Here is a 27,420-nt window from a genome sequence, read left to right on the forward strand (position 1 = left end):
ACTTCAATTTAAAAATACAAAAAGAAAGAAAGAAAAAAAGAAAAAATATGGTACATATGAACAAAGACTAGGGGAAATCTGGCCTGGTCTCATGTTTCCAGACAGAGGAACTTCCCCTAGGATAGTTTGGAGATGATTTTGGCATTGGAATAGGGGAAGGAAATTTTTCACTGTGCTGGTGGACTTCTACAATATACAATATTTAGCATCCTTAAACTTCAGCGTCCTAAAAGCCAATCACTTCAAGATATTATAACAATTTAAGAACACCCTACACATTTCTAATGGCCCAAAGATACCAACCAGATAAAGACAAGAGCCCTAGTTTAACAGCCCTGGCCTCACATCCCACTCTGTATCCACAGCTTCCCTGCAGAGGAGTTGAGTGGTCCATGGCTGAACTCCATTGCTCCCTATTATTCCAGTGGGTAGAGATAACCTATTATAAAGCTGTGAACACTAGAGGTATGTCTTCTTTTTCCTCCCTCTCTGCTGGGGATCATCCAGACCAGCAGCTCTCAGTAAGTGCATCTGTTCTGCAAACTGAAACTTTCTCTCACTGGACTGAAGTCTAGGTTCTGAGAAAGGGGGTGGAGATAGAAGGGAGAAGGAAGTACGGGCACTCGTTTTTGGTCTCTCACTGAAGGCACTGTATCCAGTCAGCTTTCTAGTGATGAAGCTGACACTGCAGACTCCATCTGCCTCTTTACAAACTCAAGAGAAGAAAAGAGCTATTATTTATTGAGCCCCTAAAAACTCTAATTCCATTAGAATTCTCTCTCTAATCAATTTGTCTTTATTCTAGTTTCTCCACTAGAAATGAAGTGAGTCGAGGAAAAAATGGGTGAGTCGAACACTAAACAGTTGGAATAAAATTACAAGTGCTAAAGAAACCACAGGTGTTCCTAGATACTCGGATGTTTATTACAAAAGAAATATATTTTTCCTTTTTCAATGTTTTCTCTACCTAATGATAGTATCTACTACTGATGCCCACTTTTATTGATAAAGCTAGATAAAGGTACATTAGCAAACAAAAGAATGCTATTTACAGCCTTCCATTTTAATACAGAAATCAGGAAAAGAGCCAAAGTGGAACTGAACGCAATATTCTCTCGCCACAGGAAATTAAAATGTTATAAAAGATCATTCACTTAAGTTAAAGGAAAGATTTCTAGGAATAATTAATATTCTACTGGCACATACTACAAATAATCAATTTTTCTTGGTCCAAAATGGACTTTGATAGAAGAGAAAGTTTACATATTTAATATTTATCTCAAAAATACGATTTAACATTTTCCCAAAACATTTTATAATAATTTCTCTTTTCACTTGCTTAAATATCAGAGTATTCTTTAAGAGACCGATCAAAGGGCATTTGGAATAAAATAGGGTTTACATGGTTTTGAAAGACTGTAGCAATTTATTGAGGATTGCTAGTTCATGTTTGTTAAAAACCAAAAAAAGAAGAAGGGTTGATTGAAGACCTTGAACTAAGGTAAACTATGGTAAGATGCCTTGTGGAAGAAAGAAAAAAGACAACTCTGCTCCCAGCCAAGGAGTTTTGGATATAAATTACTCAGTCACTCTTTGGAATGAGGCAAGTTGGGAGAGTAATTTCCTTAAACCCTCAAGAAGTTGATGGAAGAAAACAGGTGTTCTTTATCCACATATGCTTCTAACCCTGTCTTTTTCTAAGAGGAGAGTCTATAGCTTTCCTTGGCTTCTTAAAGTGGTATATGACACTAAAAAGGTTATTCATCGTTGAATTAGAAGGTAATCCTTCCCAATTTTTTCAGGCTATGTATATACTTGAAAAAACCTAGTGATGTCAATGGGGAAAAATAAATGTTGTGCAAGACATTTCAGGTACTACCTAACCAGCACACACACAGAATCAACAGATCATATAAGACTAAACGATAGATTAATATTGTAGTCCATATTTACAACTGTGTGGATCATACTTTCATAACACTTTCACAGTCAATTATTACTCCTTACTTTTTATAAATAAAAGGCACGTTAAGTATGTTCCACTTTACAGATGAGAGAACAGTTATAAGGGTTATTGCCCAGGGACAAATATTTCCTAACTCTGCCAGATTCCTGACTTCTAGGCCATATTCCCAGTGCTAGCAAGCAGTACAAGCTTCCTTCTTGGGGAATTTACACAGTAAACCTAGCAGAAGGAAGTAACAGCAGACTTTCAGCTCCCTTTGTGTTTTCTCTCTGGAATGTCGCTTCTGCTCAATCACTTGGGGCCAGCTGACTGGGGCAGAGATCCGAAATGGTTATCTGTGGCTACCACCTCATAGTTAATCATTAAATATGGGCCAGTGAAGCAAAAGAGGGCTTTATACGCTTCGTACCACCCCTCTCCACAATAGGGACTTAAAAGATCATGTATTTGGGCCTGTCCAATAATGAACTGCCTCAACTTCCGGAGAAGTTCATTGAGTCAAACTGGCAGCAGCGATTAAAAAGAACTCCGGGTGGAAGAAATCAGATCTCCTATCCTCCTTTTCCTAGTTTTTCACGTGGACACCGACACCGTGTGGGTTCAAGGATTCACCAAGCACCAGGAAAAGGCATCCTCCCCAACCAACCCCCGCAGCCACCTCATGCTGCCTGAAGCCCTTCCCCGCAAGTGTTTTGGTCTGCAGATACTTGTACGTTTAAGAAGGGGAGGCGCGAAAAGTGTAGAGAGGAGTAACAGGAGAGAGGGAGGCCTGAGCGCCAGCTACAGACCCAAAGAGCAGGACAGTGCAATTACAGACGCGAATTGACTGACAGCGCAAGGAAGCCAATCCCTAGGCTCGTGGAAGGCCTGGGGAGGCGGGTGGGACTAAGTCTCCAAGGCCCTGCAGCCCGCGCCAGACACGCTGGCAGGGCGGGAACCGCGCGTTCCTTAGCAACCGCGGCGGCCACGCCCACCCACCGCCGGAATCCCGCTCCCGCCGTCCCCTCCCCCACAGGGGCTCCCTGCTCGCCGGGAAGGGGTCCCTAGGCCGTTACCGAACCTGCTGGGCTTCCCAGGCTCCGGGTTCCTCCTCGTCCAGAGCCCCCTCCGCCCAGCCCGCCCCCAAGGCCGCTCCCAGGGGCGGATCGAGGATCCCCTAAACGCACTGGGGGCCCTCTGCGGAGGTGCACCCGCTTTCAGTCCCGGACCCCGAGCTTCCCGGGCAGGGCCTCCCCAGCCCCCTCGCGCTCGCCGGACACACACCTCAGCTCAGCCAGCGCAAGGGCCCACAAACTACGTGTCGGGCTGGAATTGTTGCTGTCCACGGTCCTGTCACTCAGAGGAGGGGGCGGGACGAGCCTGCGGCACACCCCTACTCCCTGAGGGCGGTACGGGAGAGGGGCGGGGCTCGGCCGAGAGGGGCGGGACCAGCCCCCAAGCTGCGCGCCGATTGGTCGATCTCTCTCCCGCTCTGCGCGGGTCCAGGACGGAAACGCGCGGGCCCGGTGAGTGGCCTCTGCCTCCTTCCGACGTGATTGCCAAGCTTCTAATACCTGTCTCACAAACTGACTGTGGAAGTTGGAAATAAGGACTGTGACTTGTTTTGTAAACATAAAACACAAAAGTAAGTTCTTTTGCTTATTGAACTCCTCTCCCCATCCAGACTCTCAGGGGAGCATCCCTGGGTGGAAGGATGAACTGTCTGTGAAAACAATGTTGTCTGCGCAGTCAAGCTTTAAACAGATTAATCAATTAAAATGGGAAAGGTGATTCCTGAAACCTGACCAACAACCAAGTTTTGGCAGTATGTCCAGGTACCCAGTTTTCACATCTAGAAAATTGGAACGCAATATTGTTACTAGTCATTGTTCGGAAAGCATTTGACAACTGAGTGATTTATACCTTACATAATCCTCACAACACTCAATGAGAGATGTTATTATTCACAGCCTATGAACGATGAAACTAAGGCTGAGAGTGACATTTATTCACTCATTCCACAAATGAAAAAGTGCCTATAGTTATTATTTTTACACTGTGGTAAAATGAATTTAAATTTCTTTTAAGAATTTATGCGATTTCCAATTTAATTTTTCTCTTACGTAAGTATGAGTTACTTTCCTCTAGGCCAGCCCATCATATCCTTAAATAAACAAACAAATGAAAACCTTGAGAAAGGAAACAGCATACAATAGAACTGAGACAAGTATAAATAGACTAACTAGAAGCTTCTCCCTAATCTCCTAAAATATCTCCAGGAACTGAAGCTAAAATGTAATGTTATTTTTTTGTGCTTTTAAGTCCTTTGTTGGTCTCCAGTCTCTGTTCCAGAAATAAAGGTAGACTTAAATGAGATTGTCGTAATACTCTTAACCAGATTTACATGTGTGTAGCTTTAAAATAATAAAATACTTTTGCGTTCTATATTATAGCATAATCCAGAAGTGTGTATCTTGTCAGATATGGTAGTAAGAAAGAAAAGAAACAAACAAAAAAAAAAAACAAAGCCTCTGGACAAGTGCTTTGAGATTCAATTAAAATGGCCACTATACTGTGAAAAACTAGTTGGAATAAAAGAAACACATTCCAATCACAAGTGATTTTATTCTCTGTCCTGCTGGACTTCCACCTCCTTCTGAAAGTTTGCTAGCTATTAAACCTCAATACAAAAAAGTCTTGGTTTGTATGACTCATGATCCGCATTATGTTTCTTTAATCTTTTAAAAATAGTTGGTTCTACACTAAAAAGTGCTCTGATTGTATATTAATAAATACATAATATAAATACATACTGTAAGATTTAAACAAAAGTGGTGAATTATTTATTTGAATCCTTTTCCAATTGCTTATTCAAATAAGTACAGCAAATGCATTTGTTGGAATATTCTCATATATATAAGAGATTACACATTTGGATAAATGCATTGTATGCATGTAAATGTGTAATCATTGAAATAAACACAGCTGTATATTCCCCATATGTATAGCTCCAGATGTCTGAAGCATATATTCAAGTTTCTAGAACTCTACACCTTGGTATCTATTTAAACATCCTGTAGAAAATACTGGGCTGCATTCATATACATAGAAATAAATTTTCAAACTGTATCCACAGTGATGAAATAGGTTAGAACAGTAAGGAGTCTCTGCCAATGAATTTTCTTCATGACCATGTCCTTATGAGATTGCTTGTCCTTGCAAATTGCATATAGCTTACCCATCTATAAAGTACACACTAGCCAACTTACCCTGCATGAATATGACTATTGCAAAGTATTCTCATAAGCATCTTACAAAATAATTAGTAACTACCAAAAATTAACTTTTAATCCTCTCCTCTTTTGGTGTAGGAGAGTCTCATGTTATCCACACCTCAGTTACTTATTTTGCAACTCATGTTTCTGCTCCAATACTTGGAACATGTGAAATTTGTAATTCCCTCTTAGGCACAGATACATATTAGAAATTATGATGAATATACTAAATCTCAAATGAAATATATCTAGGGACATTGAACAAGAAATAAATGGCTTAACATAAAAGTAAAACATCCAGATATATGTTATGAATATGCTTATTTCTTTATTACATAATGACAGATACATGATTTAGTTAAATTTGTGGTGAGTTGAAAAGTATAGTAGAATCTAATATTTATATGTGCTAATGTCTTTGATCCTGATGAATGTGGATATAGATTGAAATTTGGGAGGATCATTTTGGATCATTTGCAGAAATTATAATCCTGTCAAAATACATGAAATTCATTGAATATATTAAAAATAAGAAATAAAATATCAACTTACTTAATCTTGTTCAGCAATCTTTGCCTTAATTTTTTTTAATTGAAGAATAGTCAGTTTACAATGTTGTATCAATTTCTGGTGTACAGCATAATAGTTCAGTCATACATGTACATACATATATTCATTTTTATAGTTTTTTCATTATAGGTTACAAGATATTGAATATATTTCCTGTGTTATACAGAAGAAACTTGTTGTTTGTCTATTTTATACATAGTAGTTAGTATCTGCAAATTTCGAGCTCCCAATTTATCCCTTCCCACCCCCACCCCCCTACCCCTCAGGTAATCATAAGTTTATTTTCTATAATTCTGAGTCTGTTTCTATTTCATAAATAAGTTCATTTGTGTTTTTTTTTAGATTCCACATATAAATTATATCATATGATATTTTTCTTTCTCTTTCTAGCTTACTTCACTTAGAATGACAATCTCTAGGTCCATCCATGTTGCAGCAAATAGCATTAGTTTGTTCTTTTTTATGGCTGAGTAGTATTCCATTGTATAATATACCACAACTTCTTTATCCAGTCATCTGTCAATGGACATTTATGTTGATTCCATGTCTTGGCTATTGTAAATAGTGCTGCTATGAACATTAGGATGCATATATCTTTTAGAATTAGAGTTCCCTCCAGATATGTGCCCAGGAGTAGGATTGCTGGACCATATGCTAAGTCTGCTTTTAATTTTTTAAGGAATCTCCATACTGTTTTCCATAATGGCTGCACCAAACTACACTACCGACCAACAATGTAGGAGAGTTCTGTTTTCTCCATACCCTCCCAAGCATTTATCATTTGTGGACTTTTTAATGATGGACATTCTGACTGGTATGAGATGATACCTCCTTGTAGTTTTGATTTGCATTTCTTTGATAATTAGTGATATTGTTTCATGTGCCTATCAGCCATTTGTATGTCTTCACTGGAGAAATGTTTGTTGAGGTCTTCTGCCCATTTTTGGATTGGGTTGTTTGGTTTTTTGTTATTAAGCTGTTTGAGCTATTTTGTATTCTGGAAATTAACCCCTGTCAGTTGCATTATTTGCAAATATTTTGTCCCCTTCCATAGAGTGTCTTTTCATTTTATTTATACTTTCCTTTGCTGTGCGTGGCTTATACGTTTAATTAGATCCCATTTGTTAGTTTTTGCTTTTATTTCTACTACCTCAGTAGACTACTGTAGGAGAACATTGCTATGACTTATGTCAGAGAATGTTTTATCTATATTCTTTTCTAGGAGGTTTATGGTGTCATGTCTTATGTTTAAATCTTTAAGCCATTTTGAGTTTATTTTTGTGTATGGTGTGGTGAGTGTTCTAACTGCATTGATTCACATATGGCTGTCCAGCTTTCCCAGCAGCACTTGTCCAAGAGACTTTATTTTCTGCACTGTGTATTCTTGCCTCCTTTGTCAAAGATTAATTGACCTTAGGTGTATGGGTTTATTTCTGGGCTCTCTATTCTGATCCATTGATCCCTATGTCTGTTTTTGTGCCAGTACCACCCTGTTTTGATTACTGTAGCTTTGTAATATTATCTGAAGTCTTGAAGGGTTATTCCTCCAGCTTCATTTCTTTTTCTTCAGCATTGCTTCAGCAATCCTGGGTCTTTTGTGATTTCATATAAATTTTAGGATTATTTATTCTAGTTCTGTGAAAAATGTCCTGGATAATTTGAGAGGGATTGCATTAAATCTGTAGATTGCTTTGGGTAGTAGCCATTTAACAATATTAATTCTTTCAATCTAAAAGCATGGGATAGCTTTCCATTTCTTTAAATCATCTTTAATTTTCTTAATCAAGATTTTATAGTTCTCTGCATATGTCTTTCACCTCCTTGATCAGGTTTATTCCTAAGTATCTTCTTTTATTGATGTGATTTTTAAAAGAGCTTTTTGTTTTTTTGGTTTTTTTTTTTTTTTTTTGCTTTTCCTTTTCTGTTATTTCATTGATAGTGAAAAGAAATGTAACAGATTTCTGTATGTTAATCTTGTTTCCTGCTACCTTGCTGAATTTGTTTATCAGCTCTAGGACATTTTGTGTGGAATCTTTAGGGTATTTCTATATATAGTACCATGTCATCTGCATATAGTGATAATTTTACCTCTTCTCTTCCAACTTAGATACTTTTTTTTTAATTGTCTGATTGCTGTGTCTAGGACTTCCAATACTATCTATGTTGAATAGAAGTGGTGACAGTAGTCATCCTGGTCTTGTTTCAGATTTTAGTGGGAAGGCTTTCAACTTTTCACTGTTGAGTATCGTGTTGGCTGTGGGTTTGTCATAGATAGCTCTTATTATGTTGAGAAATGTTCCCTCTATACCCAATTTGATAAGTTTTATCATATAATGGCTGTTGAATTTTATCAAACGCTTTTTTCTGCATCTATTGAGATGAACATGTGGTTTTTGTCTTTTCTTTTGTTAGTGTGATGTATCACATTGATTGATTTGCATACGTTAAACCATCCTTGTGCCCCTGGGATGAATTTAATTTGATAGTGGTATATTTTTTTTTATGTGTTATGGATTCTGTTTGCTAATATTTCACCGAGAATTTCTGCATCTATATTCATCAAAGATATTGGCCTGTAATTTTCTTTTTTGGTCTTTGTCTGGCTTTGGTATGAGGGTGATGGTGGCTTTGTAGAATGAGTTTGGGAGTATTTCCTTCTCTTCCATCTTTTGGAAGAGTTTGAGAAGGATTGGTATGAATTCTTCTCTGTATATTTGGAAGAATTCCTCAGTGAAGCCATCTAGTCCTGGACTTTGGTTGCAGGGAAGGTTTTTTTTTTATTGCTGATTCTATTTCACTTTTAGTGATCAGTCTGTTCAAATGATCTACTGTTTCTTAATTCAGTTTTGGTGGGCTGTATGTTTCTAGAAACTTGTCCATTTCTTCTAGGTTGTCCAATTTGTTGGCATATAATTGTTCATAATATTCTGTATGGTTTTTTGAATATCTGTGGTGTTGGTTGTAGTCTCCCCTCTTGCATTTCAGTTCAGTCTGTTTGGGGCCCTCTGTGCTTCCTGTACCTAGATACTTGTTTCCTTTTTTAAATTTGGGAAGTTTTCAGCTATAATTTATTCAGATACATTTTCAATCCCCTTTTCTCTTTCTTCTCCTTCTGGGACCCCTATTATGCGTAGATTGGCATGCTTTGTATTATCCCACAGGTCTTGTATGTCACTTGCTTTTTTTTTTTTTTTTCACTTCTCTTTCTACCTGCTGTTCTGATTGGGTGATTTCCATTATTCTGTCTTCCAGATCACTTATTCATTCTTCTGCATTACTTAGTTTTCTATTTATTACTTTTAGCTCTGCTTTTATCTCAGCAAATGAGTATTCTAATTTTAATTGGCTCTTCTTTACAGTTTCTAGTTGTTGTTTTTTGTTTTTACAATGCTCTGCGTCTCTATCCATAGTCTTTCTCGATTCCTTTAGTATTTTTATTACCTCCTGTTTGAACTTGGGATCTAGCAGACTGGCGAGGACTATTTTATTGTTTTTTCTTTCAGGGTTATTCTCTTGATCTTTAGTTGGGAGTGGTTCCTCTGCTTCTTCATTTTACTTGTATTTCGCTGACTATATGAATTTAGGAAAAACAGTTATCTACTGTGGTCTTGAAGCCCTGTTTTTATGTAGGAGTTTTCCTGTGTAGCCTGCATGCATCTAATACTTTTGTTACAGGGTGGTTTTTAGTATGGATGCCTGCCGCATCTTTCCTCCATGTGTGTTGGCTATTATTCTGTCGATAGGGGGTGTAATTGGTGACCAGAGCCTGCACTGGATGTTGAATGGGATCTCCTCTTTGCTCTGTTATCATCACAGCCCTTCCCAATAAGGGTCTACTTATTGGAATAGAAGCCCCCAGATCCATTTCTGAGCTGCAGTGTGAGGTAGGTGGTACTGGAGTGCTCCCACTGGGAGAAGAGCTGCTCAGTATCCCTCCGCAGGAGCCATCCACTGGAAAGTGCACTCTGGGCTTTGCCTGTTACCTGTTGTGTGGGCTCATAGAATTACACTGTTCTTGGCAATGCCATTGGCTCCACCTCAACCATGGGAATGCAGGCAATCAGCCTGGGTGTCCCTTAGGCCTCAGGTGTTATGCTCCCAAAGCCACCATCACAGATCCTTTGACACAGATGTGTTGAAGTCAGGCACCAGGACCGCCATAGGTTCACACCTGGAACCACCGTGGGAGCTATGGAATTAGCCCAGACCCTGGCCCTGACTCCACCTGTGCATACTGGCAAAACTGTTAATGCTGGACCCGCCCCAACCAAGTAATCACCTCAGATGTTCCCCAGGCACTGAATTTACAAAGCCGACCGGAGTGTGTAAATCAGCAGGTGGATGCACAGCCCCTGGGACATGGCTCAGATTTCAACCCCACGTCCACTTGTGAGTGACCTGCAGGTGCCTGCGTGCTCCCAGATCTCACAGAGGCAGAGCCCCACCTGCTGTGAGCACAGGGAGAAGGAGACTGCTATGGCAGGGCCCTTCCTCTCTGTGTACGTGCTAGCAATGGAACTGCAGCAGTGGACAGGGTTACATCCTCCGTACACCTCTAGCTGTGGCCCAGATCACATTCCAGCCCCTTTCAGCCACCTCTGTGCAGCCAACCCCAGTCCTATCCCCGAGTCTGTCCACTGAAGCCCTAGTTTCACACCAGCAGATGCACATCTCAGGCTGGGGAGTGCAGTGAGGGGACCAGGACTGTCTGTGCTGGTCTCTCTCTCTTCTGCCTGCTACAAGCTGGTTGCCACACTCTCCTGTGAGCCTCTGAAGCTACCTTTCTGTCCTGGCTGACCTCTTAGCTGGTGAAGGGTATTCCCAGGGTGCGGGAATCTTTCCTTTTTCACAGCTCCCTCCCAGGGGCACAAATCTCTTGTCCTGATTCCCTTTTTTTCCCCTTTCATCCTTTCTGGTTATATTGCCAGTGGATGCAACCGGTGTTCCAGGTTCTCATCCCGTCCCAGAAAGAATTCAGAGACAAGACGTAGTGGTTAAAAAAAGTAAAGTGAGAATTTATTAAAGGATGGATAGTACACTCAAGGGGAGAGCGGGCAGGCTCAGGCGAGTGGCTGCCCTGTGTTTCTTTGGCAAGTTAGTTACACAGGGTGTAAAAATGAATGGGCGGAATATTCACTGGGGAGGGAAGGGTTTGGGGTTTTATTCCCTGGTTATCATCCTAACTCCACCTTCCCAAAGGGAGGAGGGATTTCTGTCCATATTTAATCTGGATCAGAAGTGTCATGGCGTCGGTGCATGATGGGTACTTCTGATCTGCAAGGCTAATTTTATTGAAATGAGGGCATAATGAGCAAAAGGTTATATCAGGACACAGGAAATTCTTGCCTTTTCTCACCTTTCTTTGTTGGTCTTCAGGCCACTCATCCCCCCAAAAGGTGTGACCACTTACCAGCCCAGAGGTTCCTGCTTTTCTTTCTCTGCCATGGACCCCTGGTGCTCACATGATGTGTGGTTTCCTGCATTTGGCTTGTGCCCCTCCTTTCTGCCCAATTCCTGCCATGTGGTCTCTGTCCCCCTTTCTCTGCTCATATCTAGCTGCCTGCCTGCTCTAACAGTTACATGGTGCTCTTTCTTGCAACTTTGGTTGTATGAGATCTGCCAGCATTCAGTAGGTGTTCTGTGAGAATTGTTTCACATGTTGATGTATTTTTGATGTATCTGTGGGAGGAGGGTTCCACCATTTTTGTCTCCTCTCCCACACTCACTGCGACCTTCAACTTTAAGGAGAGGTATTTTGACTGAATCCTAGGAGAAGTTTATTACTGTATATTGTGTGTGTATGTGTATGTTTGTGTGTGTGTGTGTGTATATATATATATACACACACACACACACAAAGTTAGGTAGAGGTGAAAGAAACTATTTGAATTTAATTTGGGAAGGTTGTCAAAAAGTATCAAAAAAGTTTTAAAACATTTGGTCAGATAGGATCATAAGTCACTCCAGCTTGATCGTTGCAGGAGAGGTTCTTGGTTGACAGAGAATATCCAGATACATATCTCAAATTTTGCATCATAAGACAGAAAACTTCAAGGAGTTCCTGATCCAGCAGTCGCAGTGATTTCAGCTTGGCTCCCAGTCCCTCATGGGCCCTCCTTTGATGCTGGCCAGGGCCCCTGGTGCATTCACCCACCTGACACATTGTAATGAAGCTGAAGTTAGCCATTATCTCAGTCTTCCCTAGAAGGCAGTGTAAACAGAGATGGGGGTGTGAGGATGCCTGTGGGCACCTTAGCAGTTTAAACCTTGTGCCTTCTTCACTGCCTTGTCTCCAGGGACAGAAAATCAATTTGGAAAAAAAGAGGGGAGGGAAGTCAGACAGAAGGCGTTTCGTCTCCCTGTGGAATCTGAGAGGGAAACTGAAAGAAAACTTTGGTTTTGGAGTTCTGTCCTCCTTTGGTTCAGCTATTACTGGGCTACTTCCGGTAAGCGTGGCTCCTACACACAGCCACCCTCCATGCATGCCCCCCACCCATACATTGCCCCCCACCGTCAGCACCAGTGAGCATGAAAGGAACCCCCTCAAAGGAGGACGCCTGGCGTGTAAGGTGTACTGCCCGGCGGGCCTGCCCTCATCGGCTCCTCGATTTCCGCTGGTAAGAAATAGGTGACATTGTATCATTCCACATACAGTAAAAGAAACTTAAAACAGTATACTTCCGTTTCCTCAGCCTTTGTGATGTTGTTATCACGTACTGTCTCTTCATTTGTATGACCTCTACACACGCATTATTATTTTTCTTTTAACAATTCAGTTCTCCTTCAGGAAGAGTTTTAAAATACAGAAAACTTTTTTATATTCACCCTCGTATTTATCATTTGCAATGACCTTTATTCCTCCGTGTAGTTGCTTGTTTCTATCTGGTATTATTTCCTTCCTGCATGAAGGACTTTCCTTCCTGCCTTATGGTGCGAGCTGCTGGTGTGCGCGGTGAGTCACTTGTGCTAGTGGTGAGTTATCTGACCTGTTGTATGGCTGAATAAGTCTCTATTTTGCCTTCATTTTTGAAAAAGATTGCTTCTGGGTATAGAATTCTAAGTTGGCAGTTTTCATTTCAGTATTTTAACCTGGTTACCTCACTTTCTTCTCTCTTGCATTAATTCCAACAAGAAGTCTTCTATCTGCAATCATCTTATATTTGTTCTTCTGAAAGTAATGATTCTTCTTTTTTTCTTTGGCTGCTTTTACAAATTTCCCTTTTTGAGTTACTTAAAGAAATTTGATTGTACGTCATGATGGAGACTTCTTCATGTTTCTTCTGTTTGGAGTGTGTTGAGCTTCTTGGATCCATGGTTTTATAATTTTCATCAGATTTGTAAAATTGTCAGTCACTGTTGCTCCAAATATTTTTTTTCTGCCCCCAACTCTTCCGTCTCCTTCAAGTACTCCAGAGACATACACTGGGCTGCTTGATCTTTTTCATGTTTTTTTAACATTTTTTCTCTCTCTCTGCATAATTTTGGATAGATTTTTTTTTTTACTTTGGATATTATTTATTGCTTTATATTTCATGTTCATTTATATTTTCTGCTCTTAATCCCATCCAATGTATTTTATATCAGACTTTTTTATATATCTAAAAGTTGAATTTGACACTGTTTTATGTCATCCATGGCTTTTCTTAATATATTCATCCTTCTCTCTACCTTCTTAAACATTTGGAAAATAATTATAATAACAAGTTTATCGTTCTTATCTACTAATTCTATCATCTGTGTCACTTCTGAGTCTGTTACTGTTGATTGAATGTTTTTTCTTTATCACGTGAGTGATCTCTTTGCATGCCTGGCAATATTTTTTTAATTGAACACGACATTTCGAACTTTACCTTGTTGGATGCTGGATATTTTTGTTTTCCTAAAACACACTTGAGCTTTGTTGTAGAATGTATTTGTTACTAGACACAATTTAATCCTTGTCAGGGTTGTTTTAAGCTTTGTAGGCAGGAGCAGAGCAGCCTTTCGTCTATTAATCTTTCACCTCTACTGATCCAGTACACTTCTGTTTATTCTAACCCTTTGAATCATGATGTATTTCCACTTTAGCTGGTAAAGACGCACTCTTCCTGACCCCAGGTCAGCCCTGTGGATTGTTCTCGCTGCTTCTTCCAGGTCGTACTTTTTTTTTTTTTTAAATTCAGGTTATTTCCTTCCATGCATTCACTGATCAGTATTCAGTTGGAATTCAAGAAGTTATCTCTGCATCTATGCAGGGCTCTCACTGTGTGGTACTCTCCCATCTGGTATTCGACCCTGTGAACTGTTGCAGCCTTGGCCTCACCAGTTTCCAACTTTATCATCTCAACCAGGGGACACCACCAGGCTTCACGTAGGTTTCCTCTCCCTTCACGCTGGCCTGGAAACTCTGTCCCAGGGTGTAGGCAGGGGCAGTCAAAGCCCTCACTTAATTTTTTTTTTCCTCCCTCAGGGATTACTGTCCTGCTGCCTAAAGTCCAATGTTTAAGACCATTATTTGAAATGTCTGATTTTTCCATTGTTTCAGATGAAAGTTAGATTTGGTCTTTATTACTTAATCATAGCTAGGAATACAAGTTTTCAGCTCCTCACTTTTATTTAAAAATTAATTATCAGAATTTTGGGGGGTGGAGGAAGAAGCTGTAATCTTCCAGAGAGGATCTGTATTACCACTGCAAACACATCAGGGCAGTAAGAATGTAGAATCATTTAAAACTTAATTGAAGCATAAAAGAGCCTCAACTTTTTTTTACTGCAAATATATGCAAAATCTACCTTGTGGGTACAACTTCTCAGGGATTTTTTTTTTTTTTCCTCTGTGCAAGGTCAGGACAACCATGATCCTTTGAGGATAGAAGCATAGGTATATTTATTTTTGCTTTCTCCTTACATTGAGGTTCCCAACTAAGGGTTTGACAGTTTCTTATTAGATTTCCTACCTTGGGTGAGCCCTGACTCGTGAAGACTGTGAAAACCACTGAAGTTCCCAGCTTTGGCGCACTTATGCAAGGCAAAAAGCAGGCTCAGTATTCTTGCTTCTTGCTGAAATACAGCTGCTCTGATTAACTGTTATTGCAGAACACACTACCCAAATTCTAGTGGTATAAAACAACAATAATTTTATTATGATCAAAAATCCTACGGGTCAGGAATTTGGACAGGAATCAACAGGAAGTGCTTGTCTGTTCCACAGTGTCTGGGCTCTCAGCTGGAAAGCCCGCACAGTTGGGGAATGACTCAAATGGATTTTTAAGCTCCTCTAAACAAATGTCTGGCACCTGCTTTAGGATGCCTTGAAAGCTGGATTGCACTCAGCTTGGACTTTTGACAAGAGGACCTGTACGCAGTCTTTCAGGGGGACTTGCAGTTCTCATAGCCTGGAAGGTCAGGTTGCAGAAGATGAGTGAAGAAATTATTGTGTCCATCTTTGGAAAATACAGTTTGCCACAACTTCTTTTATACTTGTGATTGAAAAATGCTTTTATCTGCTAGCCCTTTGGAGAAATATCTGTGTCTATATCTGCATCTGTATCTATGTTTTCAGCATTGTTATTTGTTTTCAGCATGAAGAATTCCAGAGATCAATCTGGATATTTATCTTCAATAGAACATAGATATGAAATTCTCAACCTTCATATGTATTTGAGAATTAATTTTTCAAGTTCCACAAAAATAATATTGGTATCTTACTGGGTATTTCACTGATATTCATTACAGGCACGTGTTGGAGATATTGTGGGTTCGGTTCCAGGCCACCACAATAAAGTATCACAATAAAGCGAGTCAAACACATTTTTTTGGTTTCTCAGTGCATAAAAAAGTTGTGCTTATGGTGTACTGTGGTCTCTTACGTGTGCAATAATAATACCATTATGTCTAAAAAAATTGTACCTACCTTAATTTAAAAATACTTGATTATAAAAAAAATACCAGCCATCATCTGAGCCTTCAGCAAGTCATAATCCTTTTGCTGGTGGAGGGTTTGCCTTGATGTTGGCAGCTGCTGACTGATCAGGGCGGTGGCTGATGAAGGCTTTGGTGGTTCTAGCAATTTTTTTTATTTTAATGAGACAATAATGAAGTTTGCTGCATCAACTGAATTTTCCTTTCATGAATGATTTCTCTACAGCGTACAATGCAATTTGATGGCATTTTATCCAGAGTAGAGCTTCTTTTGAAACGGAAATCAGTCCTCTCAAATCCTGCCCCTGCCTTGTCAACTAAAGGTTATGTAATGTTCTAAATCCTTTGTTGTTATTTCAGCAATCTTCATATCTTTACTGAGAATAGACTCCATCTCAAGAAACCATTTTCCTTGCTCATCATCATAAAAAGCAACTCCTCACCTATTAAAGTTTTATCCTGAAATTGCAGTAATTCTGTCAATCTTCAGGCCCCACTTCTTATTCTAATTCTCTTGCTATTTCCACCACATCTGCAGTTACAATAGTCACATCAAAGATCACTGATCACAGAGCACCATAACACATATAATAATAATAGTAATAATATTAAAGTTTGAAATGTTGCAAGATTACCAATATGTGACACAGAGGCACGAAATGAGCAAATGCTGTTGGAAAAAAGGCGCTAATAGGCTTGCTCAGCGCAGGGTTTCTACAAACCTTAAAATTTGTAAAAACAAAACAAAATAAAGCAAACCATGATATCCGCAAAGTGCGATGCAGTGCAATAAAACAAGGTATCCCTGCGTGGACTTTTAGATGCCTTTGTAATGGTGAGTGTTCTTATTCTTGAACATGCGCATTATGTCTTTTTTATATCTCATTAACTGAAGTTGCATAATTTTTTCCATTCAGGTCATGCACATTTATTTTTAGGTTTGTTTTCTGGAATATTGTAGTTTTGTGGTTTTATGAACTGCATTTACTAAATGCATTGTGTTTTCTAATTGCTTACTCCTGGTTTGTGGGAAAGCTATTGATTTTTGCAAACTGATCATATATACAGATATTCAACTTTGTTTAATTTCTTAGCTGCAACAGAAGTTTGTTTGTTGATTGTCTTGAAATTTAAAATCACATACAAATAATGACAGACCATCTTAGAATTTGGAATTATGTATGAATGATAGAGTTGTTTCTCTCTTTTCAGTGCATACACCACTTTATTTTTATGATTCCATTAGCTAGGACCTCCAATATGCTGTTGAGGAACAGCAACAATAAAGAATCTTTGTCATAGTATCAACTCTAATTTGAACTATTTCTAATGTTTCACCATTGTAATATGATGCTCACTTAAATCTCCGGTATTTTACTAAGTTAAGGATGGTATATTCTGCATTAGTTTTGTTGAGTTCTTTTTATTATGAATGAATATTAACTTCTCTTAAATGTTTATCGTTAATCATTGAAATGAATAACAGCATTTTATAGTTATTACATTAAGAAATATTCCAATGTGGTATTATACTTTCTCCTAGAGAAACACTACTTAGTTATGCCTTCTTAAAAAATACATTGCTTAATTTGACTTGTTAATACTTTATGTTTTTTGTATCTATTTTGTGAGTGTAATTGGCATATTGTGGGGCGTGTGTGTGTGTGTGTGTTTGTTGTGTCTTTGCTATCATTGCCCAGTTCTGGTAACTGTTGTGTGTACCAGGTTAATTGAAAGAGTGTTAGTGCTTCACCTTATTTTCTTTTCTGGGAATCTTTGCAGAAGATGGGAAATTGTTTATTTTGTAAAGTCTTATCATAACTTGCTATCTAAATAAAAATTATCTGGACTTACTACTTCCTCAGTTTATTCTAGGGTTAGGTTTAATTCAATTGTTCTACTTCCTCTTGAACACACTTGAAATTCACATCTTCCCAAAAGCATATACGTTTCATATAGGCTTAAAAATTTATAACCTAAAATTGTACATTCTCTTACAATATTTTAAGCTTTGCTCAATAACTTTGTTGTGTTCCTAATGTGTTTTCTTTTTTCATGACCAGAGTGTTACTGAGTTCAAACACGTCTGCTCACCGAACGACAGGCCAGTAAATCGGTAGACAAGGTGTTGGGGCAAGGAACAGCGACTTTATTCGGAAAGCCGGCAGACCGAGAGGATGGCAGACTAATGTCTTGGAGAACCATCCTGCTTTAGTCAGAATGCAGGCTCCTTTTATACACAAAAAAAAAAAAAAAAAAACAGAGGAGGGGTTGTGGTTGGTTGTTGCAAACTTCCTGCTGTAGAAATTCTTTGTTCTTGCAGCCATCCATGTGGGTCAGCCCATGGTGTCCCTGTAAACCTCCAACAAAACAAAGGTTATTGTCTATTTTGCAACTTGCTATCTCTACATAAGAGCAGAAGTGCTAACATCCTTAAAGGTCAGAGCCCCAAGAATAGGCTCTCCTGTATATTCCAGGCTAAAGGCAACACTGTTTCACAAAAGGTGCAGAGCTGGCAAGACTGAGCCTAGAAAACAGGGCACAGTGGTCAAATCTAATAGACCAGATCCAATATGGAGTCAGATTTGTTCTCTATTACAATGCTTTCCAGATTTTGAAATTAATCTCTTTAAAAATCTTGCCTTTGATTTATGGTGATCAAGTTTAGAGTTTTTGTTAAGTCTTATTCATATATATTTTAATTGTATTGACTTCTTTCTGTTTTTTTTCTGAATTTGTTATTTTTGTTCTATGTTTTTATTTATTTTTCATCTATTACTTTCTACTAATGCAGTTGGGTCCATAAATCTTTCTCTGTGTTCCCTCATGGACACAGAGTATACATTTTGGTAAATAGTGCCTTTTATCTTTTAAAAGTTCATAATTAAGAACTTTTTTCCTCTTAATAAAGAGTTATTTAGAAGCATTTTCTTTCATTGATAGGTTTGTATATTTGGAGGGAGCTTGAGGAAGAGCTATTTTTTGGTAATTAAGTTTGTATTTTCTTACAACATTCTCAGTGAATATAGCCTCTATGATAATATTTTTTGGATAGCTTTTTTGAGATTTCTTTTGTGATTAGTAAATGGTCAATTGACTTCTCTTTTCTTTTGGCTTGCCATTTGTGTTTAAATCCTCTGCTGAGTTCAAACTTACATAAGATTCTGTATCTACTACATAGTTTGTTAATTGTGTTATACAAATATTTTATATTCTAACTTACTTTCATATTCTCAGTTCAACACATTGAACATTTCTAGTTTGCACTATTGTGATTTATTAATTTTTTTGTATATTTGTCTGTTTTACTTTATATATCTTGTAACTGTGTTAATTAGTACATGAAGGATCATTACTACTATATTATACTGCTAAACTTCTTACATTATATTTAATTAGTATGAAATGCCCCTTTCACTTCCTTTAATGCTGCTTACCTTAAATTCTATTTGGTCTAATATTAATATTGACATCATTTTTTTTCTTAACAATCTTCTGGCTTATCTGTTTTTATTTCAATATTTCTATGTCATTTTGTTCAAGTGAGGTTTCCTACTTCCACTGGATTCAGTCTGCTTTGAGTAACTTAAATTCCCCAGTAGTTTCTAGGCCAAAATTGGGTATCCTTTTTGTTTTCCAGTGCAATCATAAATATTTTGAAATATTTTCACTGATAACTCCAATAAATACAAATAGAGGAAGAAGATGCCCCATTTACCCAGAGTGCTATTTTGACCTTGATGCATTATAGCATTTTTAAGTTCTGCATCTTATCATGACATCTTAAGCCTATTTTTCCTTATGAAAACAATAACATTCATTATACATTTTAGAACATACAGTAAAGCCTCATTTTCAAGATATCCTGAAACAAGTAAATATAGTTTACTATTTTTGTAAGAATCTTAAAAAAAGAAAGAAATGGAGACAAAATAGAAGTACTCAATATTAGCAATGCGTCGTAAAAAGACCTTATTATGTTTTGGAAATTTGGCCACTCTTTCTCCTCTTTTTATTTGAAATCTGCTAAATTAGCAATTGTGTTGTTTGCAATATTACCTTACCTGGATTTTTTAAAATATAAAACATAATTTTGAGATTCAGTTAAGCTTAAAGAAGGAAAACAGACAGTTGGCCCACTGTTAATTTCAGTGGTGCATATTCCCTGAATGTTAATGGAAATGAAGACTTTATAGATGATATATCTGTTATGAAAGACTAAAATATAACTGTACTCTTCAAATCTAATAACTTTGTGTGTGTGTGAGTCAGCCAAATGCATGAATACTGGACCAGAAAAAATTCTTCAGCAATCTGACATTCACCGAGTTAACAATGTATTTTTCACTGGTGGGGAACGTCCAAGGTGAGGGATAGACCATGACTGACTGCTTTCTAGGCAGTTTTCTCATGCTGTAATGTCTGCCAGAATTGATGCAAAAATCAGAGGGAAATAATTTTTATTTCTTAAACAGTTGAGTAGATTAAAGCTATGATGGCCTTTTAAGTGTTCCTGTAAATTCAGATGCCCCAAATATGAATAAGTGCTGTTAAATGTTCTTTTTCATAGAGCCAACTGTCTCCTGTTATGCTTCCTGAAGCTCAGAAGTAAGACGACGTTGTGATGTGATCTTCCTCCTCCTAAGTAAGGGGTGGTGGTGCCTTTATGCTAAAGGGAGTATTAAGAGAAGGATAGACCTTGATGCAATTCATTTTGAAGCATTTTGGGAACTTTCAGAATTGAATTTAAATGCTAGGTTTGTCCAATCTATTTGTGGGCAAGGTTGGGCAAGTTATTTGATGTCTCTGTGCTAGAGTTCTCATTCATAAAATTAGTATAATAATATCCAGTTCACAGTGCTGCTCTAAAAATTATATAAGATAATGTTTTAAATGCTATCAGTACAATGAGGCCCATGGTATGAATGATATGGTTGTCTAAATTTAAATTTGCAATAAATTACTATTATGTACCATAGACGTGCTGGACAAAGGAGAGGAGCAGGGTTGCTGTCTGTCCCATCAGGCAACTACTTAGCCCCGTCAGACGGCTCCCTCGGAAGTAGTGCCCCGGCAGACACAAGGCAGAAGCAGACAGGAAATGGAATAACTTAACTTCAGGTCAAGTCAAGACAAAATGTTTTGTGATTTTTTTTTATAAGCACAGAAAAGGATTTACTGTTACAAGAAACAAGTGCCAAATTCCAGTGGTTTAACATAGTTTATTTCTTGCTACCTTACAGTTGATACAGGAAGGCAGTGAGGCCTCTGCTCCATGAAGTCATTCAGGGGATGATGCTTTCTCCCTCCACACACTCTACTGTTCCTGGAGTCTTGAAGATCACACGTGAACCTGCTGCGTCTGGCAAGTGGGAGAAGTAACAGAGATAAGAATAGAGAATCACATGGGTGTATGTTTAGGGACCACACATAGAAGCAGTATGTATCATTTCCAAGTTTTTCGTATTGTATTGGCCAGAACTTAAGTCTCATGGTCCCACCTACTAGGGAGGGGAGGCTTAGAGATAAAATCTGTGTCCCAGGGAAGAAAGAGAAGTTTGGTAAACATGTAGAATTGTTTCTGCCAGAGATGTCATTTGGTCAGATGCCAAAATAAGGGCAGGGAGTGAATTGAATTTTTCTTTTTAATTTCCTCACCTAAGTTTTTTCTTATACTCCTTTCTTAATAGTCTTCAAAATAAACATCCAGTTTTTGCTTAAACTGAAGAATAAACACAAGAATGGTTTATGCTTTGCTACTCAGTTCAGCTCAGCAGATCGTCTTCATTGCTGGATTCCTACGCCTAGCTCTTTGTAAAGTTCAAGTCACTTGACCTCTTCAAGCTTCAGATATCTGAAAAATGTCTACCTAAATCACAGAATGAAAAGTTAAATTGAGATGATACATGAAAATATGTGTTTATCAATTAGGAAGCATGAAGCATTATTTTTACTAATGAAAAATGTCTGAAAAATAATTATAATGATGATTTAGCATTCCATTACCACTCTGCCCTGTCTTCATCAAGTCCATTAGCATCCTTGCAGCAAATCATGCTGTTTAAATGTCAGATGTATATCTGAATTTCACGTGTGTTATATAGCAGAATCTATATTTAGTTCTCACTCTTTTATACTGTCAGTACAAGAGTAAACCATGATATAAAATAATGAAGTCATCACAGAGAACACGAGGTATCGTTACATATGAGCCAAAGACTTGGAAGACAAAGATTCAGAAGTAATGAAAGAAAGGAGTTTTTAAAGGTCAGGTTGGCCAGAGGTCTGAAAAGTGGAGAATTCAGTTGGTCATTAAAATTATATTAGATATTGGAATACTAAAGAAACCTAAGAAGGGTGGTTTTGTGTGTGTGGGTGTATGTGTGTGTTTATCTCTTGTTTTTTTAGCCTCCTAATTTTTAGCCTCCTAATTTTATCCTAATTTTGCTTTAGTTTATTTTTTATTGAGGTCGCATTGGTTTATAACATTATGTAAGTTTCATGCATACAACATTATAGTTCTACTTCTGTATACACTGCAACATGCTCACGATCAAAAATTCAGTTTTCATCTTAAGCTAAATCTTCATCAAAGAATTGAAAAGAGGAACCTAATTCTTTAGTCCCCCTGTTATTCTGTTATAGACATTAGTCTACCTTTCAAAACATATTTACTTTGCAATAAATCATTGCTTCTTTAACATTCACAACTCTGTCCTTAATAATCTAAATCAAAACTTAAGATCAAATAGTTTTTCATGCAAATTAGAAGATGTGCCAGTTCTATGAAGGCCTACAGTATAATTTTTCTGTAGACTGAAAAGTGATTATATCTTTTCTCTTTCCTTTCTTACTTTCCAGTTTGCCTTTTACTCTATTTTTCCTATATTTTCTTCATTTCTTTCCCAGAAGTTTTCTTGATTTTGTGTATATTTTATGTTTTTATTCCATAAAATCTGGAGATCATGAAAAAGATATTCAACTATTATGTATAATGCACTTGTTACCTCTAACAGAACTAAATTCCATGTAAGAATAAAATACTTCTTCTGTCAATTATCATGAAAAATTTCTCTCAACTTGTCATGGGTCTAAAGGGTAATAAACACATTGTTTTAATTTCTTCCCTTTAATTTTCTTTTTAAGTTGACTGACACTGTGATTGACTTTGAATGACCATTATTGATTTCCAAACTTGTATGAGGCCATTTCTTAAACACATAGCTTTTTCTGCTTAAATGTGAGTTGACGTGTGTGTGTTTCTGTGGGTGCAAAAGAGAAAGAGAGGGAATGTCTGTATAGTAAATGCTCACTCTAAATTTTGCTAAGCACTGTGAAATCTATGTTGCGCATGATCACTCCATAGCTTGTAGATTCCATCCCCTATTTCTTCTTCCACTTTTCTTCTTGATTTCCCAACAGCTCCCCTCATAGAAGAAGTGGCAGGTGAAGTCAATGAACCTATTCCTGGTACAAGAAAATGGGGGAATAGCTTAATTTAGAGGCATTAGAGGAGGTCTGGCTTCACTCTATTTTCAGTTTCCATTTGCTGTGGGAGGTCAAGGGCTGACATTTAAGCTCATGCATGTACTGACATGCTTTAAAGCCCTCCAAGGTTTCCCCGGACCCAGTTGTCGCAAAAAGTCAGAAAAACTTAACCAAAACCATGTTTGTTAACTGAGGAAAATGTTTGTAAAGTGAGGTTGTTGTTATTGTTGTTAAGAAACTATATTACATATTCCATTCCATTCCTCTGGCCAGTCAGAGGCCGTATAAGGTGGCAATTAGCATAATCCAGGTTTTAGCCCTCTATATTTCAGGCTAAGAACCTTGATTTGTCAGTTTACCAAAATTAGTAACAATCTAATATTCTTTGCAAAGAATAATAATTATAATAAGTCATTGTAAGTGATGGTTTTTTTCTATTTGACTAGCACATTTTCTCCTTATATCTGAGTTATGTGGGAAGTCAAATTACAAAAAAAGACATTTGTTGCCTGCAGTCTAGGAAACTAGCCCTAGTTGAGTGATTTGAATGTAAAATAGCATGAAAAGAGAATCAACATGTTCAATGATACTACACATTATATAGTATAACTTATCTGGGCAACCTTTTTTGCAAGTTCTGAAAATTCACCACACTATTCTTCCAAGGATCAGTTGGAATAATTATCTTGTTTCCTATGGTTTCATGGCTCTAATTACAAGCCAGGACTTGACATATGACAAGCTACTCAAGTAGTAGAACTGTCCATCAAGCAAGAATGAAATGATCAGCTAAAAGGTTGAGTTTCTCATTGTAATTTTGAAATGTGAGTTGTCTTTCAGAATTTTCAATTTGTTGCAGTTTCAGATAATATAGATCAATCTTTCTGAGTCTCATCAGATCTGGAACTGTAAAAAGAGTAATTCTTCTTTTTAGTTGCAAGAGTATGAAATATTACAAAATCAAGAAGATAATACCATCATGTAAGCCTCTCGAAGCATTGGCAACTGGCTTACTTCCATGATGTTCTACCAGAAAGTTCACTCCTACCTCTACTTTGTAGTACAGTGACTCAGTGTTTTTAAGGGATAGCTCTGTTAAATATAAAGTTATAGACAGATGTCAGAAGCTTTTTAGCTTCTCCAAAGAATTTGTTCAATTCCTTAAAAACTAGTGAAAAGAAGAATTTAGTTATCTACCAGAGAATGGGAACACTACAAAGAATTACTTAATATGTTGGCTTACATATGTGTATATGTCATTTGGTTTTACATGATAAGCATTTGGACTTGCCCTACATAATTAGCATAAACATAAACTGAATGGGCACCGTTACTGTCCTGGTAAACTAGTATTCTAAAGAAAAAGCTTAGTTTATTTGTGAGCTGTTACCAGAGGTCATTGCTTGGCATGGCTAATAATAATCAAATTATAACAGGTAAATATATGATTTATCAAAACAAATGAAAATCACAATTTTCTGAAAACAATGATTAGAAAATTATCAATAGTAATTTTAATGCAAAGATCCTTGCAATTAAATATTCTAGGATGCTATGTACCTATTAAAATTATTTTTGAAGAATATTTTAAAATATGGAGATAAATTCTCAAGTGAAAAATCAAGCTAATAAGCAGTATAGTTACTATGATTTCAATATTGATATGGATAGGTAGCTAGATAGATACACAGACAGATATGTATATATGTTGCACAGTTCTCAGTATTATCTTTGAATGATACACTTATGGTGATTTTTATTTTTATCTCACACTTATGTATGTTTTCTCAAATTATTATAGCCCCCAAAGTGAATTCATATTCTTTCCTTTCTTTATTCTCTTTATTGTCACAAAAGGAAGGAGAAAGAAATAAATGCATGTGTGTTTGTTTAAGTACATGGATGTTTAAATTCCGTGCCACCTTTTCTAGCATTTAAATTACAAACTAGATTCATGGGGTACATTTATTTTTACTTTCATACCAGAAAACATAAAGTTCATTTTATTTTCAAGTGCTATAATTTGTTCAATACTTTAACTCCTCTAAAATTATTCTATTTGATATTGTTCTACTTAATCTCCAACATTTACTTGGGTAAAATTTACCCTTAATAAATTGGTCATCTCAAACACCATCTGTTCCCAAAAGCTTTCCAAGATCCCCTGCTTGGTCCATTTATCAGTTCTCTGTGTTCTCATTACACCAGAAGACTCTTTTCTGAGCATGTAGCAAATTTTATTGACCATAATTTTCTCAAAATCAGAGATTATATTTTATTCAACTTCTTATACTTTGGAATATTATATGATGAATGCAAGTTGAAGTAAATATTATAAAAATATCTACCCCCTTTTCCCAGTTTGTAATTTTAGTTCCATTCTAATAGCAGTGATTTATTCACTTTTGGCAGTGGACAGGCAAAAGCTATCTTAAATTTTATTAGGAAAAGTAATGAATAAAAAAAGGTAAGAAAATTCATGTATTATAGATGCAAAAATATACAAACAAATCAGTAAAAAATAACAGACAATCCATAAACAAACACTTTAGCCATGAGGATTTAATTTAATATGTGATAAATGTAATATTATATGTCAGGAAAGAAAAGATTAGTATGTAAAATATGTTTATATTTTTTAAATAATACATTTAGAGCTACAATTCATCCAAAAGCTAAAAATAAATACCAGGTTATCAAAAATTAAAACTAAAACATAGAAGCACTTATGAATAGAACAAAATATGGCATAGTATTCAGATAATCAAAACCGCTTAAGCATAAAGGTAAGTAAACAAATCGTCAGGGAATATACAGACACATTCAACTACATAAAAGTATTTTTTTAAGAAACCTCCTGTTTATTAAAAAAGTCAGAATTAAAATGTTAACAGTAAATAATGGGAAGATTGCCACAGCTTTAGAGACTTTAATAAAGAACTTGAAATATTGTTAAGAGTATTAATACCTCAATAACTAAGGTTGTAAGAACAGATTAAAATATTAATATAGTAACATTCAGTATTGGTCAGCTTGGGGTAAGATTGAAACATAACACTATAATCACCAAAGAAATTATATAGTATACCCTTTACATTGCTTATGAAACAATAAAATGAAAATACATTTCATATTTTCTCTAAGCAGAACTAACGAGAACATCTACTTCTCTAAGAATTCCAGTCAGTTTGGTGCTAATATTGAAACTATTTTTGCTGTGATGGTTTTCCTGTTTTTTTTTTCTATGATTTCTCTTTGTGCTTCCTCTGTATTTTTTTTTTGATCAGACTTGCCAGAAATATGTTTACATTTTTAGTTCTTAAATGAAAGAAAAACATAAAAATAAATTTTTAATTTTTTTAATTGAAGTAGAGTCAGTTTACAATGTGTGTCAATTTCTGGTGTACAGCATGTTTCAGTAGGTTTTACTTTTTGTATCAAGTGGTGCAACCAGGTAGGATTATTAATATCAAGTGACAAAAACTGGCTTTGATTAACTTGAGCCGGAAAAAAATTAAGTTTATTGCTGGGTTATAGAATTGAGAAACATGCATTCGAGGAGATCCAGAGATGTCGGGAGAAAGGGCACGTGAACTGTTTTTAGGTTACTATTAGCAGAGTGACTGAACTCCAGTTGTATCTGTCACTGTAGAGATTTACATTCCAGTCCAAATTTAAATTCCTGGAAGAAAGAATCAGCTCCTATCAAACAGTTCATTGGTTCTAGTAGTTTTAAAATTTTTAATTTGTGTCCTTAGGTTTCCGTTGTGTATGTAATCATCAGAACAAAGAAGTAATTGTGTCTTTCTTCACCCAATTTCCCTTATCTTATTGCATTAGTTACTACCTCAAAAGCAAAATGGAATAAGTTACTTAATTCTTAATTTATTTAACTTGTCTTTTATCTTAATTCTTATGCTAGGTACTGTTCAAGGCTCAGAGGATACAGCAAAGAACAGAACAGACAAAAAGCTCTGTTCTCATGGGTATTCTCAAGGTTGATATGACACATAATAAATCAGAAAAATAAGCCAAACAAATAGACAGTATGTTATGCAGTTTTAAGTGTTGATGATAAAAATAAAACATGGAGGAGCATGGGCAATGTTGCAGGTAGGCCGAAAATAATGATAGCTGGAAGAATCACTATCTTTTATAATGTAGGTTCTCACTGTTTAGAATAAATGTTATTTGTTGTTGTGAACTCATCCCTTTTTATATTTAATCGGTTTCTTTCAATTT

The 27,420-nt window shown here is 36.9% G+C and overlaps 1 protein-coding gene across 3 annotated transcripts in view; it reads right to left on the reverse strand.

Annotated features, from left to right (window-relative positions):
• TRIQK (triple QxxK/R motif containing) overlaps positions 1-3,332 on the reverse strand; it is an 80,278-nt gene extending 76,946 nt beyond the window's left edge. For 2 of the 3 annotated variants that reach the window (XM_006209693.4, XM_031691151.2), the window contains exon 1: positions 3,230-3,332. The gene's annotated coding sequence lies outside the window, so the exon portion shown is untranslated. Of the gene's footprint in view, positions 1-3,026; positions 3,070-3,229 lie in introns of those variants that run through there. The other variant, XM_015243975.3, reaches the window with a different exon arrangement.
• Between the last annotated feature and the right edge of the window lie 24,088 nt (positions 3,333-27,420).

This window comes from Vicugna pacos, chromosome 25 (assembly GCF_048564905.1).
Source record: "Vicugna pacos chromosome 25, VicPac4, whole genome shotgun sequence".
NCBI lineage: Eukaryota > Metazoa > Chordata > Mammalia > Artiodactyla > Camelidae > Vicugna > Vicugna pacos.